This window comes from Hyaena hyaena, unplaced genomic scaffold (assembly GCF_003009895.1).
Source record: "Hyaena hyaena isolate Hyena2069 unplaced genomic scaffold, ASM300989v1 scaffold_110, whole genome shotgun sequence".
In the NCBI taxonomy this organism is placed as follows: domain Eukaryota; kingdom Metazoa; phylum Chordata; class Mammalia; order Carnivora; family Hyaenidae; genus Hyaena; species Hyaena hyaena.
In genome coordinates, this window is record NW_024080742.1 from 190,660 (window position 1) to 207,880 (window position 17,221).

Below are 17,221 nucleotides of genomic sequence, written 5' to 3' on the forward strand. Positions count from 1 at the left end.
CTCGCCGGGACCCCAGGCCCACGACCTTGCCAGTGGCACCCGCATACTTCTCTTCCACACCATTGCTGTACCGCCTGTGGAGAGTACAGATATGCCAGAGGGGAGAGTGAAGTACAAATGGTCCGAATCCCCCCCTGGAGTCAGGAGGCTCCTGTGTATTCCCCGCATGGCGTCTGCCACTCGCCGGGTTCTTGGTGGCCTCACGCTCTGGCTGGGGCTTTTTCTCCACCACCGAAGGGTCATTTCAGATGAGGAAAGGGGGCTGACGTGGTGTGCGATGTGTTGAATCTGCCCTGATTTGTGGGGGCAGGGAAGGGAGATGGCTCCACGTCTTCGGTGCTCAACTCCTTATAGGTGTTCCAGCCGCAGACAGAGGCTGGGTCACCAGACCCGGGTGCCCCCAGCACCACGTGCACACGAAAGTGCTGGACAGGGCCCACGGGACTGAACTGAGTGGCAGTACAGTTCTTATATAATAACACCCCAGCCAGCAGCTGTGGGCCCTCCCCACTCCGTGCCTGAACCCCATTTCTGTATCAACCGCTGCGTCAGTTTCCAGAATGTGCTTTCAGGGCACCCCTTGCAAAGTAAATGAGCAAGTATGTGCTGTTCTTGCCCATATTTTACCTCAATTGACATTCCTAACAGTGTTATCTAGTTTCTAGACTAATGATTTCAGGCCCAAGGTGAACCGGAAGGGAGTTACAATGTCGTTATGGGTTTGGAATCCTACTTTCCCGCTGAGGGGAAATTTTTATAAATACCTGAACGATTCCAGTAAATATTGAATGGGGAATGACTCGTTAATTTTTAAAAGTCAAACTGTTCTCCTGAGAATCTCGTCACAATGGGCAGAGGCGCTGAGCGGTGGGCCAGGCTTCCGTGGGGCCCCAGAATGTGGGGACTGGGGCGCCGTCTGTCCCCCGAGCAGAGTGTACACCAGAGTTAAAGGGGAGCCGGGCCTTGGCGGGAGCTCCGGCCCGTCAGCGCCGCGAGAGACCAAGGCTTGTAGTGACGGATTTGCGACTCCGGTTCTAAAACCCACTCTGTGGCTCCCAGTTTCTTTCCTGTCATTGGACATTATAAAACACAGAGACATAGTTTTAATTTGTTATTTCTACCTAAATAAGGTTGTTGAGCGGCAGTAAAGCCTATACTTGATTCTCTTGTCTTCTGATATCTGATGTGTAATGTTTGGATGGTTTAAAAAATTAGAACTGTAAGAACACTGGTTCCTGGAGGTGGTTGTTACGTGTGAAAAACTGTTCAGTAACTGGAGAGAAAATGCGTGAGGAGCGAGTGCCTGAGACGTTACACGGCACCTAAACTTGAACCAGGATAGAAAAAAGGTACCTGGGTTCCTGCCATACTGTTGCCCCTTCTGTATGTTTCTGCATGTAATTCTGTGAGCATGTTTTGACTCGCGGGAGAGCAGAAGGGAGGCTTCTGTCGTGGACGGGTGCCGGGCTGACGTGTGAGTAGGGGCGGCTGCAAGGCAGAGTCACTTCCATGCCCCCCAAACCCCGGCCTCTTGCAGGAGATGCTGCCCGGCGGGTGCACAGCCCCTCCTGCGCCCTGCCCGCACCCGCCCGCACCTGCTGGCACGGCGGGGTTTGGCGCTGGTTGTTTGCATGGCTTCCTGGTCCCGCCCAGCCCTCTGTCCAGTGTTGGGGAAGGAGACGTCGTCATTTCCCACCAGGACCTTCTGGTCTCGGGCCCTCAGCTTCCTCCCCGTGACTCAGCACCTTGCGCCTTCTTACTGGCTTCTCTCTCCTCCTGAAGACATGTCGGGATGCAGCAGGGAGGAGCGTTACAGAAGGAATAAGTCTGGAATTTCTCCAGTAGGTGAAAGGAAAGGCCCCCGTTTCCGACCTGGCATTGCCAGTAACAGGTGGAGCGGCCACGCAGCGAGGTGGCCGAGGGCCCTGTCCCCCTGCCCCCAGACAGAGCAGAGCCCCCCATGGTGAGTGGAAGGAAGGAAGGCCTCAGCCACGGGAGGAAGCACGGGAACAAGACGTTTCTGGGACTCACTCCCATTCCCAAAAATGAAGAAACCCCGTATTTTGCCTTTGATGCCCTGTGTTTTTAAGAGTCATGGTAGAATTTGAATTCCAGATAGCGCGAGCTCACTGACTTATCAGCCACTTCTCAGTGGCTCCGTATATACGACTGTGACCTGGCAGAACCGGGAAGGCCTCGCCCCGGCTTCCCTGGATGACCCAGACGGCGTCCACGCTTGCTGCTGAGGCCCCCTGGGCTCCGACTCCTGACTCCTGGGGCTCTGAGCAGGCCCCACCCACAGAGGCTCCAGGAAAACTGGTTCCACAAGCTAAAATTAGACTCTCCTGCCTTTGGGGAGGCTGCACCTGGCGGCTGGCCCTGAGGAACCAGGCTGGATACCGGCACAGGGAGATAAGACATTTGGCCCATAAGATGTTCCTTGGGAGAAACTGCCCGTATGCAGCAGGCCCTTAGGGGAGGGCCCGAGGATGAAGAGCCCGTGGCTTAGGGTCTGCACACCTCAGGCGCTCCAGGTAGAGGCCATGTATGTCACTTGGGCTGCCCTGAGTTTTTAACTCACTCAGCATGGGACCCTGCATCTCCCTGTTTCCCAATTTCCTACCTACCTTAAGGAATTAGGATTTCCAGTGCCCTTGAACTAGGTCTTAACATCTGAAATCTCAGCTTTGTCAGGGTTTTGTTTTGTTTTTGAACACAGACATCAGTTTACTTGGGAACAAACTTTAAAAAAAGGAGCCCTTAAAATCTCATGATTTTTCCCCCTATGAAAGCAGAGGCCACCCCTCGTTAGAATCATTACTACTGGAAATGCGAAAAATAAAGACAACTAGTAGTCTGTGTTGACAGAGTTGCACATTTTCCAAAATGAGTGAAATCAAGCGATGAGTTAAAATGTTGAAATCCTAGCCGAGTACAATAGTCTTGAAAACCTGCTTTCCCCTGTGGGTGGCCTGTACTTCTCCTCATGGTCGTATCTGGCTCACAGACATTCTCCACAGGTGCCTAGCCATGTTTTTCTGGATGTTTCTATTTAATCAGCTTAAGGAGAAATAGACCACACTGAAAAATGAAATCTGGAAGCTGGCAGAATCTACATTCACATCTAAATTTTACAGTAGGGAGTAACTTATTAACCTGGTGTTTCCGATTAAATGGATTATTTAGGCTGTTCTTTGAAACTGAGTGCGTGGCAGACGGAAACCATCAGCCCATGCACCTTGCCTCTCCAGGGGCGTTCACGTCCCAGAAAAGAATCATTTGTGTATTTAATTAAAGCCCCCTTCCTTGATAAGACTCTCCAGAGAACATTCGAATGACACTTTGAGAAATGAGACATCAGTTTGCACACATACAAATATACCCATCAACATGTGGACCCTCCTTCCCTCTGATGGGAAAGTACGTTTCCTTTGAAACCACCGACCCCCCTGCTGTGCAAGGGGCCGCCCTGTCCACCTGCCTCCTCAGCCCCGGGTCCAGCAGGCTCTCATCCCCGGTGCAGGACGTTGCCTCTGTTGTGGCCGTACCGTCCTCAAGGGTGAGAAGGGATTCTGTCTGGAACCCTCAGCGGCAGGAGCTACTCCCCCCTCCCCACACGGAAGTCAAGTCCAGCGAGGTCCCAACCCGGGCCAGCTCTGCTCGTGGATGTGCCCTCAGCCCTGCCCCCGTGCTGCCGTTGAGGGGTCCTGACGGCACAGCCTGTGGGTGAGTGTGGCTGGTGTGCCCTCCCACGCCAGCTCAGGTCAGGCGGTGGCAGGTGCTCCCCCCGGGGAAGGGCAGCAGCGACCCAGGGCGGGGCTCTGTGTTCTCTCCGCAGTCAGCCTCCCTCCAGCCTAGAGCGTGGTGTGATTGAGCACTGAATTCACCCAGAAATCCCTACCTTTCTGGCTGGACTGCAGTGCATTGACTATTGTTAGACCCATAAATGTAAATTTTCTAGTTTCTTAGGCACGTCACCTAAAAACATTTTTTTGAGAACTCAGAAAATCCTTAAGTTAATCCTATACGTTTAAAAGCTTAGGGAACTGAAAAGCAGAAGGTATTTCCTTACAGGCACGTACCAAATAGTCTGATAGCCTGAAAAATGACGATCTCTAGTGAATTCTTAGATGGTGGGCAGAGACTTCCAGAGCACCTTATCTCCAGCAGCATCTCAGAGTTCATTCTCTGGCTGGTCTCTGTGTCTGTGTGTCTGTCTCTGTCTCTGTCTCTCTCTCTCTCTGTCTGTCTGTCTGTCTCTCTCTCTCTCTCTCTCTCTCTCTCTCACACACACACACACACACACACACACACACCCATAAGGGATTTCTCCGGACCCCGATTGCGGAGCCCTCAACTATCTTTCAGACACATGTAGCCAAGAAGCAGTGATATGTGGCCAGCACACCTGAAGACCCACATTTGAAATGTTATTTATTTATATATTTTTTAAAGGTTTTATTTATTTCTGAGAGAGAGAGACAGCATGAGCATGAGAGGGTCAGAGGGAGGGAGACACAAAATCTGAAACAGGCTGCAGGCTCTGAGCTGTCAGCATAGAGACCAACGCAGGCCTTGAACCCATGAACCGCGAGATCATGACCTGAGCCCAAGTCGGATGCTCAACCAACTGAGCACTCCAGGCACCCCTGAGATGTTATTTGTTTTTAAATCATTTAGACTTAAATGACCACATGTTTGCAGGAGCAGCACGGCCCCACCAGACAGTCCGTCCCCGTCGCCCAAATCCTCAGGGTGCTGAGAACCCCGTCAGATAAGTGTCTGCACCTCTTTGTCTGTGAAAAGAATTCTGTTCTTTCTCAGAGTCATATTTTTTCATGCAAAAGTTAATGGTGAGTGCAGAAGGCAAAATCCTCTGAAAAACACCAAAAAAAACACACTTAGAAGTGCCAGAAACTGCCAGTGAGAATGTGCTTCTGGGGCGCCGGGGGCTCAGTCAGTGGGGCGTCCAGCTTCAGCTCAGGTCATGGTCTCACAGTTTGTGAGTTCGAGCCCCGTGTCGGGCTCTGTGCTGACAGCTAAGAGCCCGCTTGGGATTCTCTATCTGCCCTACCCTCTGCTTGCGCTCTCACTCAAAAATAAATAAACAGAAAAAAAAAAGAGAGAAAGTGTTCTTGCTCCCCTCAGCTCGGAAGGCCCACAGCTCACCGCTTTATCTCCATCTCGCTCCCAAGCAGGCTGCCCGGGGCCGCCATCAGGCACATGATGTTAGAACAGCACATGTCTATACAGGCTGCTTCAGGGTTCAACGCACACTCCAGAGGCTACCCTCCTGACGTGCTTCCAAGGAACTTTCGTGAGCGCCTAGAAACAGAAAAATACAAAAATGTGAAAGGCGTGCCCTTTGAGAGAAGCCTCCCGAGATCTGTGAATAGTCGGTAACCCCCTTACCACAGTTCTGGAAAGCTCACAGTGGCTCTGCACCCGGCTTGAAACAAGGCAGAGGATGCAACGTGAAGCATCTTCCTGCAGTTGGCTTTCGTAAAGCCACGTTCGCACGGGAGACCCCAAGCCGTCTCTGTGGGGGTGGGGGGCACTTCTAACCCTGCGGGCGGGTGTCTGGGCCCCTCGGGGAAAGGCTGCGGCGCCCCCCGGCGGGCGTGTGGTGCTGTGTCTGAGATACAGAGCTGTTTTACCAGCACCAGAGCACAGTCTTACCAGGCAGTTACAGCAGGTTCTAGACTGTCGAGTCAGCAATGCTCCTGCCTTTAGGACGGGCTCACAGAGGAAGCCACTCGTCACCGTCTGTGTAGACACACAACCCTAAGGTGGACTCTGCCCTTGAAGGGTCGGAAGCAGGTGCTTTGTTTCACCGGCTGAAGCGAGAGTGCTCACGTCAGACACAAGCAGGCAAACGCGCGTGTAATTACTGCAGACAGAGGTGTAATTAGTAACACGGCCGCCCCGTAAGCCCTTAATAAAAATAGCGTAGGGCTGATTGTGACGCGGTGCCCCAGGCCACGGAAACCCACGAGCCGGCAGCACCCAGCGTGAGGACCAGGAGCCCCTGCCCGCCCCACCCCTGGAGCGCGGAGCCGGCCACCCCCACCCGGGGGGCCCCTCCAGGCCAAGGCCTCGGGATCCTGGGCCAGCGGTGGGAAGGGCTCCCAGCAGCCTCTGGGCTCAGGACCCGAGAGCTCTGGCTTCTGGTTTGGGGCTTGAAACCCTAGTGGCTGGGACACCCGTGTGATGCTCATGTTCCAGGTCCTTCCGTGCTACCGTGGGTTTCTGAGGTCTGCAAGTTTGTTTGCAAAGCTGGGTTTTATCAGAAACTGTGACCCAGTGTGCAGGCTGCTAGCTTTGGGCCCAGCGGTTGTTAGATGTCAGTGACATGTTAACACCAGTTGTTAAAGTTAAATGATGCACCGATAAAATAACTGTAAAAGTACAGACGGGACAGAATGCGCACCAGATCTCACATGTCCTCTGCATCTGTCCGGCTGCACACCCGCCTTCTGTCCCCTGCCCTGGATTGATGTCCTTGGGCCTCGAGCAGCTGATGGCCTGAGACGAGGCGCCGGGCGCTCCTGTGAGACGGGCCTGTTTGCGTCCTGCGTCCAGCTGGACACACCAAGCTTTCTTACAGCATTCGATGATCTTCCTACTAATGGCTCTGTCGCTGCATCTGATGCTCCGTTATTCTGTGCGCGTGGATGGGGAGGAGGGGGAGCCCGAGATCCTGCCCTAGCGCCACACGACAGCGCCGAGCAAGCAGAAGCCCAGATCCTTTCCTTCCGTACATTTGTTTCCGTCAAGAAGCCATTCGAGCTTGTGATGCGTACGCGGCTTCCAAGGTCACCGTGTGGTTTACCTGTGACTGAGAACGTGCTCTCAGGAAGGGCTGAGCACACACTTGTTCGTGACTCATCACTGACATGGTGAGTGTTAGATAGGGCGGCCCCTCTGGGACAGGCGATGAGCCACGTTTCCCGGAGGGGAGGGCACGGGGTGCCCTCCGTGAGCTGGCCGCCCTGGGGCTCTGGCCGCTTTGGGTGCTGAGTGGCCATCACTGCCCACGGTGACTCAGTCCCTTGCCGCTCTGGCTGCTCACACAGGCTGCCTGAGCTCCGTTTCTCAGCCCAGGCTCAGAAATGCCACCAGGGAACTTAATCTTTGAAGGCAGATTTGCTTCTGATGCCGACAGGGAAAAGCATGTCCTTTCATGTGAAAACTCTGCTTCTGTATTATTAAGAAAGAGCTTCTTTATATTTCGTAAAGCCCTCTTACGGTACTTCTAATGAAACGAAATATAAAAATCCAGTTGTCACAATGTTACTTCCTATCTTTTCTCACTCCTTCGGAAGTGTGGTTTTAAATGTTTAAATTTGGAAGCAAGAGACTTTACATGCTGGAATATGCTTGTGGTGTGTTCTCTTTCGTGCGTGCGTGTGTGTGTGTGTGTGTGTGTGTCTGTGTGTGTTGAGGGGGTGTTTCGAGCCCGCCAGGTGCAAACTCTGGAAACACTAATCCCCCACCTCTAGCTCACCTTCTGCTCAGCCCAGCTATGCGCTCAGATGCACCCTCCATGTGCTTGTCATTGCAATTTGGTGCCTGCGTTACTTTAATTATCGTATAGTTGAGCAAAAACCTAGACAAATTTCATTCTTACGTTTCTGTGGCTATTGGTGCTTGCAAAACAGACTGTTATTTAACGCACCCTAAATCACCCTTTGGTGCAAGGGGTGTGTAACCAAACACAGGCTGAAGTTAGCAAGCTTAAGTTAGCAAGGGCAGGCTGGCGTTGACATTAATTACACGCAGGGGCGCAGGCCAGGGCCGAGAGGGTGTGCTGCTGCCTCGTGATCACATTGAGACACTTAAGAAAACACCAGCGTCTTCAGATTTAAAAGGGAAGCCAGCTCCAGCACTGCTTTCCGATGTGTTTGAGGAAGGGCCTTGCTGGTGCAGCTCTCCCTCCAGCCAGGCCTCCCCTCCTGTCCCCCGGCCGGGCCCAGGCCGCCTCGCACCTGCTGCCCTGTCTCGGTGGGCAGCTCCGTCTCTCCCCTCTGCCCTCTAGGACCTGGCTTCTCCTAGACCCCCTCCTGCAGCTACTCTGTGTCACTGAGCGTGTGCCACCCCCCACCCCCCTGTGCCAGGTTCCTGCGTTTCTCTCCGGGGTTTTGCCCAAGATACCAGCACCCACTCTGAGCCCCTGTCGTCACCCAGGAAAGGCGCTGTGGGCACCCAGCTGGCCCCGAGCACTGAGTCATTGTATGCCTTTGGGCACCTCGCTGGTCTGCTCTGCACGTGCCTGTCGGGCCCCGCTGTCCCCCAGGCTCTGTGCCACGGCTTAGGGACGCCATTTTGCCCTCAGTGAGTGGAATTTACCGAATACACTTCCAAGTCCCTGAACTCTCGTGCGTGTGGCCCCAGGTGAAGGCTTAGAGTCCCTGGGTGCGGTAGTGACTTCGCGAGGACTTATTCAACAGCAAAGGCTCTGGGAGGCCAGCACTGCCTCCAGGAGGGACCGGGGCAGAGGCTGGTGGGCCCTCACTCCTGCGCCCCCCTGCCCCCTTCCCGTCCCTGGCCCCGGCTGGCTCCACACCCTCCACGCCGCCTCCTCCTGGAGCTTGAAGAGCATTGAAAGAGGCCAGACTAGGGGCGCCGGGTGGCTCAGCAGTTAAGTGTCCAACTCTTGGGTTTCAGCTCAGGTCATGATCGCAGGGTTCATGAGTTCAGGGTGATATTGCAGAGCCTGCTTAGGCTTCTCTCTCTCCCCCTCTCTCTGCCCCTCCCCTGTTCGTGCTCTCTCTGTCTCTCTCAAAATAAATAAAGTTAAAAAAAGAAGAAGAAGAAAGAAAGAGGCCAGACGTGAGCTGGACGCAGCGAGGGAGGGGGCGCAGCGGGCTGGCCTTCTCAAGGGCGGGTGGTGGAATCCCCAACCAGAGACGGCCTCAGGCGCCACCGGCTCCTGGGAGCGCTTGGCCTTGGGGGAGACGGTGGCCCAGCCCAGGCTCAGCTCAGGGGAGGACGAAATGAGAGGAAATAGCAGCAGCGAATGTGTGTGCTTGTCTCTGCACAGTAAGGCCTCCGTGAAGGCGCGTGTGTCCGAGGGGCGCCCTGATGCCGAGGCCACATTCCGTTCATCGTCTATGCTGTCCTGGCTCGTTCTTCCTAACACACTAGGAGTTCTGTGCTCTGTGTCGTTATTTTAGTCGTCCTGCTTTTCACTTGCAATCACGGTGGTTCTGCGTTTGCTTTGCATCCAAAATCGTGGGTCTTAGATTTCTTTTTCTACTGAATTAATGAAAGGTGTATTGTGACTGCCACTCACACCCCAGATAAATTGAATGCAAAATCCTTTTTTTTTTTTTGGCCCCTCTATTCTACTTTGTGACAATTCCAGGGTTTTTAACGGTTTATTGCAATGCATTTCAAAGTGAAATATGACCTCATATTTGTAGAATATTCCAAGAGTATATCATTCTTCCTTCTGATGAACCATCTTTCATGCACAGAATCTTCTCTTTTCATTGTTGGAATGTGAAATATTTAGTTACTCTGTTTAGGGATGCTGTGTTTCATGCTTTTCTTGACAACTCTTCAATCTTTTAAAGAAAATCAATCTTTGATTTCCTGTTTTTGTTCTTGAGCATGTAATAATAGCACTCCAAGTTCTATGAGACAGACTGTGATTTTTTTTTTTATAGTTTTTATTTATTTTTGAGAAAGAGCACGAGCGGGGAAGGGCCAGAGAGACAGGGAGACACAAAATCCGAAACAGGCTTCAGGCTCTGAGCTGTCAGCACAGAGCCCGACACGGGGCTCGAACCCATGAACTGTGAGATCATGACCTGAGCCGAAGTCAGACACTTAACAGACTGAGCCACCCAGGCGCTCCCAGACTGTGATTTTTTTAAAGTCGCAATTCCCATAGTGCTCAGAATACAAGAATACCGCATGAACACCACAGAGAAACGCGTCTGGTCCACGTCTATCCTGGGCAACTCAGCCGCTGTGTGACCTGTCAGGTCCACAAAGGGTTTGTTCAAAATTTGTTTATAGCTTGTATCTTCATCTAACCACATTCTGCCTCGATTTTGTTGTCAGTTATGAAACAAGAGAGGCGTGTGGCCTGGAGAACAAGATTTCTCCTGAACGTGACTTTGCAGGCCTTGTTCAGAACCTTGAGTGAAGACTCGGTCTTGTCATGCCTTGTGTGTCCTGATTAGACCTATCACCACGTGTCCACGCGGAGTTCTCAAAACGAATTTAGTCCCTAAATGGAGTCCAGGTGACTCATCTCGGTGCTGAATGGGGAGAAACAAGATGCAGCCTGATTTGTTTCTCCAGATCCGAGAGCGCGCTGGGCAGGCCTGCTGCCCCATTGCAGGGACAGCAGAGTTCAGCTTGGAAGACCAGCGTCTGGGGAGACGGGTGATGATTCTGCATGCAGTGTGAGCGCGTTCCCTTAGAGCGAGGGCACCAACATGCGGGTCCAATCCTAGTTCTATGGGAAATTTCTCTTTCTGTGTTAATCGTATTACATTAACGTGCTCACTAAAACGTGCTTTTTTACTTAAGAAAGATTTTACTTTCACCTTTTCTAAGATATGGAAAATAGAAGGAAGAGGCTTGTAAAATAAGTAATAGTAGATGGCAAGCCTCCCACACGGGGCTCGATGGCATCCCTGGTGACCCGGTGAGGCAGGCCGTGCCCCCATGGCCACTTTTCAGCAAGGAGGCTGAGACCAGCCTCACTGAGGGCCGCAGTCCAGAACACAGAAATGTTAGACCTTCTTGCACATAACTCTGCCTTGTCTGCATTATAGGAAGCAGTGAAATAAACCCATGCCGGCATGGGGTCATATGTTTCGGGAATTTAAGTAGGACCCTTAGGTTTATATTACATAAAACTAAAGGGAATTCATTCAGCTTCAAATTGAGGAGGTCAGAGTTTTCCATTCCCTTATTCTATTTCCAGGGATGTGGACTATCCTTCTGAACTGAATGAACGTCCTTACATGAATTACCTTCAAGTGCATTTTAATCAAACTTGCAATTTACTAGAGAACTCTAGGTAAAAGGGCGACACTGAGCAGTCTCTCTCTGCCTCCCCCTGTCTGCCCCTCCCCCTCCCCCCCTTCCTTAGGTGGCCATCCTTCTTATTTAAGACTCGACCAGCTGATAGAGCAGTGGTGCCCAGGAAAAATGGGAAGATATTTGCGTTCCTAAAATAGCAGTTAGTATCCCAGTTACGCAACGGGCCCGGACAAACAGCTCTGCTGAGCTGCTGCTTAACACTTGCTTTGCTGTGACTTCTAAAAGTCAATGTGTGAATAAAACCCTGAGCTCATTTCTTTGCCCTCGTTATTTGAAGAACGCTGCAATCCTAATTACACTGTAAAACAATCTTGGCAGAGACCAGGGCTTGAACACTTAAGTAGTAAAAGAGCCACTTCCTACTCTAGGGTAACGGCTCCCCAAACCACCTCGGACGCCGGGACCTTTCGCTGTGAGCTGCCTGCACGCTGAGCTCTTATGCTTTTTAAAGACACCTTTATGGAGATGTAATCACGTAGCATACAATTCACCATTTAAAGTGCACAATTTGGCGGCTCTTTTAGTGTATTCACAGATGTGCCGGACAGTCACCGACAGTCAATTTTAGAATATTGACGTCGTCTCAGAAAGAAGCTGTCATCCCACCCCCACCCTCCCCCCCAGCCTCCGTGCCCTGGCTCTCAGCACCCGCCAATCTCTTTTCCGTCTCTAGGTTTCCCTGTTCGGACATTTCACTTGAATGGAATCACCTGTATGTGCTTCTTTCTCTCTGGCTTCTTTCGCAGAGCATGAAGTTTTCAGTGTCTGTGTAGCATGGCCAGCGCTTCATTCTTTTTTATGGCTGAAAAATATCTCATGGTGTGGATGGACCACATTCAGTGCGTCCATTCACCCGCTGGTGGGCATCGGGGCTGATTCCACCTTTGGGTGCTTATAAAGAGCCCTGCTCTCAGCAAAAGCTTTTGTGTAGACATGTTTTCTTTTCTCTTACATAGTTTCTTAATTTTAAAAAAGACCCTGGATTTTCATATACTCTTGTCATCAGAAATGCTTGCTATGTTTTCTTTGATGCCACTAAAACAGACAGGCCTGGAAAAGGAGCCCTGACGTGGCAATCTCACCTCATGGGCACTTGTAACATCACTGTTTCTTTTCTTCTGGGGTCCGCGGTAGGGAACAGGATGCTCATAACTGCATTCGAGGTACTCACTGTTGCTGGGTGCAGAATTCACCCGCCTAAGAATTAGAGGGAATGAAGTCCTCCAAAGTTTTAATCCCCCACGTTTCAGAACCCACCCTGGGGCCCTGGCGCTGAACCCCATGTGGCCCCCACAGCAGACGAGCCAGCTCTGTGACGAGCGATTCCTCTAACCTTGTAGCCAGAATGTCACTGGGTTCTGGCTGTGAGGCGTGTGCGGCTCTTCTTTTAACAAACAGTTTTTTCAGGATAAATTTGGATACCATAATGTTCACGCATCTAAAGCATACAGTTCATTCCTTTTTAGTATCTTCACAGGATCATGCTGCCGTCACCACAGTCTGATTTTATAACGTATTTGTCACCTCACAGCTCCCAGAAGCCACTGCTCGCCCCCCCGTCCACCCCAGACAACCACTAATGTACGTCCAGCCCCTATGGATTTGACCATTCTGGACATTTCGTTCATACGTGATCACGTAGCAGGGAGTTCCGGTGACCGGCCTCTTCCGTATTGCACAGTGTTCTCAAGGTCGTGGCCGGGGCAGGTGGCAATACTTCGCTCCTTGTTACAATGAATAACATGCCATTGTAGGAATATGTTCATTTTAAATATCCCTTGGCTCTCCGGGGGACATGTGGGATGCTTCCATCGTTTGGAACAGAGAATGTGCCTCTAGGAACACTCTTACACAAGTTTTTGTGTGGACATAAGATTTCATTTCTCTTGGGTGTGTACCCAGGAGCAGATCTGATGAGTCCCGCGGTAACTCTGTGATGAACTTTGTGAGAACCCATCGAACTGTGTTACAGGGTGGCTGCACCGTTTTACTGGCAGCATCGGAGGGTTTCCGACTTCTCCGTGTCCTGACCAAGTACCGTTGCCACTCTTTCTGCTTGTATCCATCCTAGTGGATGCGAAGTGGTGTCTCACGTCATGCTTTTGATTTGCGTTCCCTTCGTGGATAATAACGTTGAGCATCTTTTCCCGTATTTGCTGGCCATTTGTATATCTTCTTTAGAGAAATGTCTATTCAAATTCTTTGCCCACTTTTTAAAAATTAGGTAGGCGCTCTTTACATATTCTGGACATGAATTCCTTTTCAGATAGATGATTTGAAAGTCTTTTCTCTCTTTGTCCAGGTTGTTATTTTACTTTCTGGATGGTATCAATTGCAGCACACAGTTTTAAGTTTTGACGAAGTGTAGTTTATCCATTTTTTCTTATGTTGCTGTGCTCTGGTGTCCTTTACCATGGGGCCCCTTGTTCTAAATTAAATCTGGTTCCCACCTTTGGTTTCTAATCTGATCATGTTGTCCCTTCTCTCAAATTAAACTCAAAAGAGTTTTGATGACTTCCAAAGTGTGTGACTTTACTACCAGCAAGCACGCTAGTGAACGGATTTATAGTTTTCTCTCTTTCTCAAATACTTCCTTTGGTCTAGACCAGTGGCTCTCAACTAAGAGTGAGCCTCCCCTCCCATCCTCAGGGACATTTGTCAACGTCGGGAGACATTTCTTGTTGTCACAGCAGCAGGATACCATGAGCGGCTTGTGGGCAGAGGCCAGAGATGCTACGAAACCTCCCACGGTGCACAGGAAAGTCTGCACCGCACAGCAGAGCCTCAGCCAGGCCACGACGTCAGCGAGGCCCCTTCGAGGAGCCCCTGTCTGGGCCGTTGGAGGCCGCTTTGCACTAACATCACCATTCTGTTCCGATTCTGCAACAAGGAGGACCTGCCTTAGCGATGAGCCACGAGCCTGGCTTTCATTTTGTTCAAATTATTTACTTTGGTCCTAAAAGCTTCTGATATTTTGCCAGTTTCTTCTGCCACTTATCCAAACCCAGCCTAGAGCAAGAGTTAAGTGTGATCATTCATTTTTAAGAAACAAACCAAAATTGCCAAGTAATTAGTGCAAGGTTTTAAAAACTATTTATATGACTCCCCTACACAGGCATACACACACATCTGCACACTCGCACATTGATACACAGACAGATATACACACACAGTCACACACACACGCACAGACATGCACACACATGTACACATGTACACGGACATGCACACACAGATACACACATACACTTACACATACACGGACATACCGACGGGTGTGCACACACACACGCACGCACACTCACACTCAGGAATTTTTACTTCCACAGCTTTGAACAAAGTTTGTCACCACAGTTAAATAACAGGAACACTCGGGAGGGTGTCTCCACGCGCGTAAAGTAGCAGTGACCCGACCCTCGCTCCGTGCGCGCTAGCCCGCAAAGAGTGGCCCAGCCCTGGCCCCAGATGGCCTGACAGACCCCGTCTTGGCTTCTCCTCTGCTTTGGCGGCATGTGCATCTTCGAGATGTAACTGAAGGACTGAGCTCTAGGAATTCAGCGTGTACACAGCCAGCCCATACAGGGCCTGGATTTATTCTGAGCATAAAAAGAACGTTTTGCCTCCTAAGTAAAATAAAAGAGAGCACGGGAGTGAGTTTCCCTCAGAGAGTCCACAGCTCTCTGTGCTGACGCGCTGTGTCCCCAGCAGCCGGGAGCTGACTCACCGGCAGCCTGGTCTTCACCTCCCTGGTGCCCGTGCTGACCAAGCCTGGCCGAGGACTCGTCACCCGTGCCCGCCGGGGCCGCGACCCCAGCAACCCTCCCTTCCCGGGAGCCTGCGTCACCTGCCGGCGGGGTGGGACGGGGTGGCTGCCTTCCCCCAGAGTTCCCACCTGATCAGTGCTTGGCCCTGGGACCGCCGTCCACAGATCCTCTACCCTGAGCACGTGGGGACGGCGTTCTGTCTCTGCCAACTCTGGAGGCTGGAGCTGAGGGCAGGAGTCCTTCAGGGACTTCCGCGGGGGCATGACGGCCGGTGCTCCGTGACTCTCCCTTGTCACCTCTGCAGCTCCGGCGGGCCGCTCCCCGGGCCGACTCCTCTCGGCTCACAAAGCCTCCTTCCCGGGAAGGCGTGTCCCGGGCAGGTCCCAGGAAGCCCAGGCAGGGCCAGGAGCCTTCCCCACCTCGGGGTGCTCAAGGTTAGGGTGTGCTGGGGGGGTGGAGCCATCCCTGCCCCAGGTGTGGCCCCTGGCCACGTGAGGCTGTCTGGGGCCGTCTGGGCCACGTGACACACACCGTGGACACGAGCTGTGACGCCCGCATTGGGAATGCTCTGCCACTGACACCTCGCCCACACTTCTGTCCAGACCAGAAACGCCCCTTCTGCACATCTGCCCCCAGACTGTGTAGGGCTCTGACCTAAGGAGGGTGGAGGCAGGGAGCGAGCTCATATCATCAGCACTTCTCTGACCTCACTGACCTCAGCAGTAAAAGGGGCGAGCTGGGGAGCCTCTGAAGTCCGCCCAACCGTACACGTCTGCCCCCCTTTGTTTCCTCTGAACACGGCTGAGCACAGCTGCTCTGGCGAACTTTAGCTTGAGAAGAAAACATGCCACGTTGGGTTTGAATTGAAGCGGTCGATGCCAGGGGAAGGCGCCTTCAAGCAGCCGGTTTTCAGGAGGCCGCCTGTTCTACAAGCAGCTCTGAGGGGGCGCCCCAGCGTCTCTTGTATTTCTGCACGTCCTGCAAGCAAAGCCTCAGGACGGTCTTTCCCAGGACGCTTGCACATGAGCACCGTGAAAGGACAGAGATGGTGCCTCGCTCTGCGGAAGACGGATGGCAAGCGTACTGTCTCTTGTAAAGGATTCGGGGTCCCTAAGCCGAGGTCCTTCTCTGACAGCACAACCTTGCACGCTTGCAGACGGCCATCCAGCCGGTTCCCACTGACCTGTAACAACGGGGGCTTGGTTCCCAGAGGCCTGTGGGAACCCGCAGGAACCCAGTGCCCAGGTGATGAGATTCTAGAACTGCTGTGAGTCACAAGCCATCTCTCGTCTCTGACCCAGGAGTCTCCTGTCTGCTGTGAGCACCCATGACCCAGGCAGCCAGCTCCTCGCTTGCGGCTTGCACAGAGCTAGGGTCTCAGGGTCTCCACTGCCGTCACCCCAGCCTGGTGTCAGGCCCCTTCAGAAAAGAGGGTAATGCAAAGATTTCTATGCTATGACCCATCTTCTCCACTTATCTTGCTAAACATCAAATGCATTATGAAAATGGAGAATCGCTGTGTGATTTTTCTTCTGGGGGCTCAGAAAAAGTGGGTGTGGTGTGCTTCCTGCACCGCGTACACACAAGGGCAGGAACGAGCTTGCGTAGCCCACGCTTAGATCGACTGACTACTGGTCTTGGTGAGCTTGTTTGTTTCCCGATTTCATTTCTGAGGTGTCCACTTTGTTTCCTGCACTGTGAACTCCTCCAGGAAGCCCTCTGGTCTGGCTCCAGCCCCAGCTTCCAACACAGGGTTTGAGTGGGAACCAGTTAGTCAGTGAGTGAATGAGTGGGAACATAGCCCAGGAACTCAAACCAGGCAATCCTCCCTGCGCCTAAGCCTGTGGAGTCCCAGCTCAAGTTTATGACGTCACATAAAATGTCATCTTTTTTTAAGGTATTGCAAACTTCTCAAAATCACTCCTTTTTTTCTTTTTTATCTTTTTTTTTTTAAATATTTTTAACATTTATTATCAAGTAACAGAGAGAGACAAAGCATTAGGAGGGAAGGGGTAGAGGGAAGGAGAGATACAGAATCTGAAGCAGCTCCAGGCTCTGAGCTGTCAGCACAGAGCCCGACGTGGGGCTCGAACCCAAGCAACTGCTTGATCATGACCTGAGCTGAAGTCGGACGCTTAACCGACTGGGCCACCCAGAAGCCCCTTTTTTTCTTTTCTAAAGCAGCCTGTGGTGGGTCATGGCTCAGAAGCTAACAGTTTAAAATGGTCTTGCAGTTTAAAATACCACTTTTAATGTATTTCAGCATCTTTTCTCTGTTGATATATATAATTTTTAGTCTGAATCAGAGCTTTGTAATTTTATAATTTTTTTCAAATGTGACTCCAGGTTTCCTTCTCTCACAGACTTTATAAATTATATTTTTCCACTGTTGC

General features: G+C 51.8%; 1 protein-coding gene across 3 annotated transcripts in view; it reads left to right on the forward strand.

Annotated features, from left to right (window-relative positions):
• LOC120234518 (myelin basic protein) overlaps window positions 1–17,221 on the forward strand; it is a 114,117-nt gene that overhangs the window by 22,148 nt on the left and 74,748 nt on the right. The gene's annotated exons all lie outside the window — the stretch shown is intronic.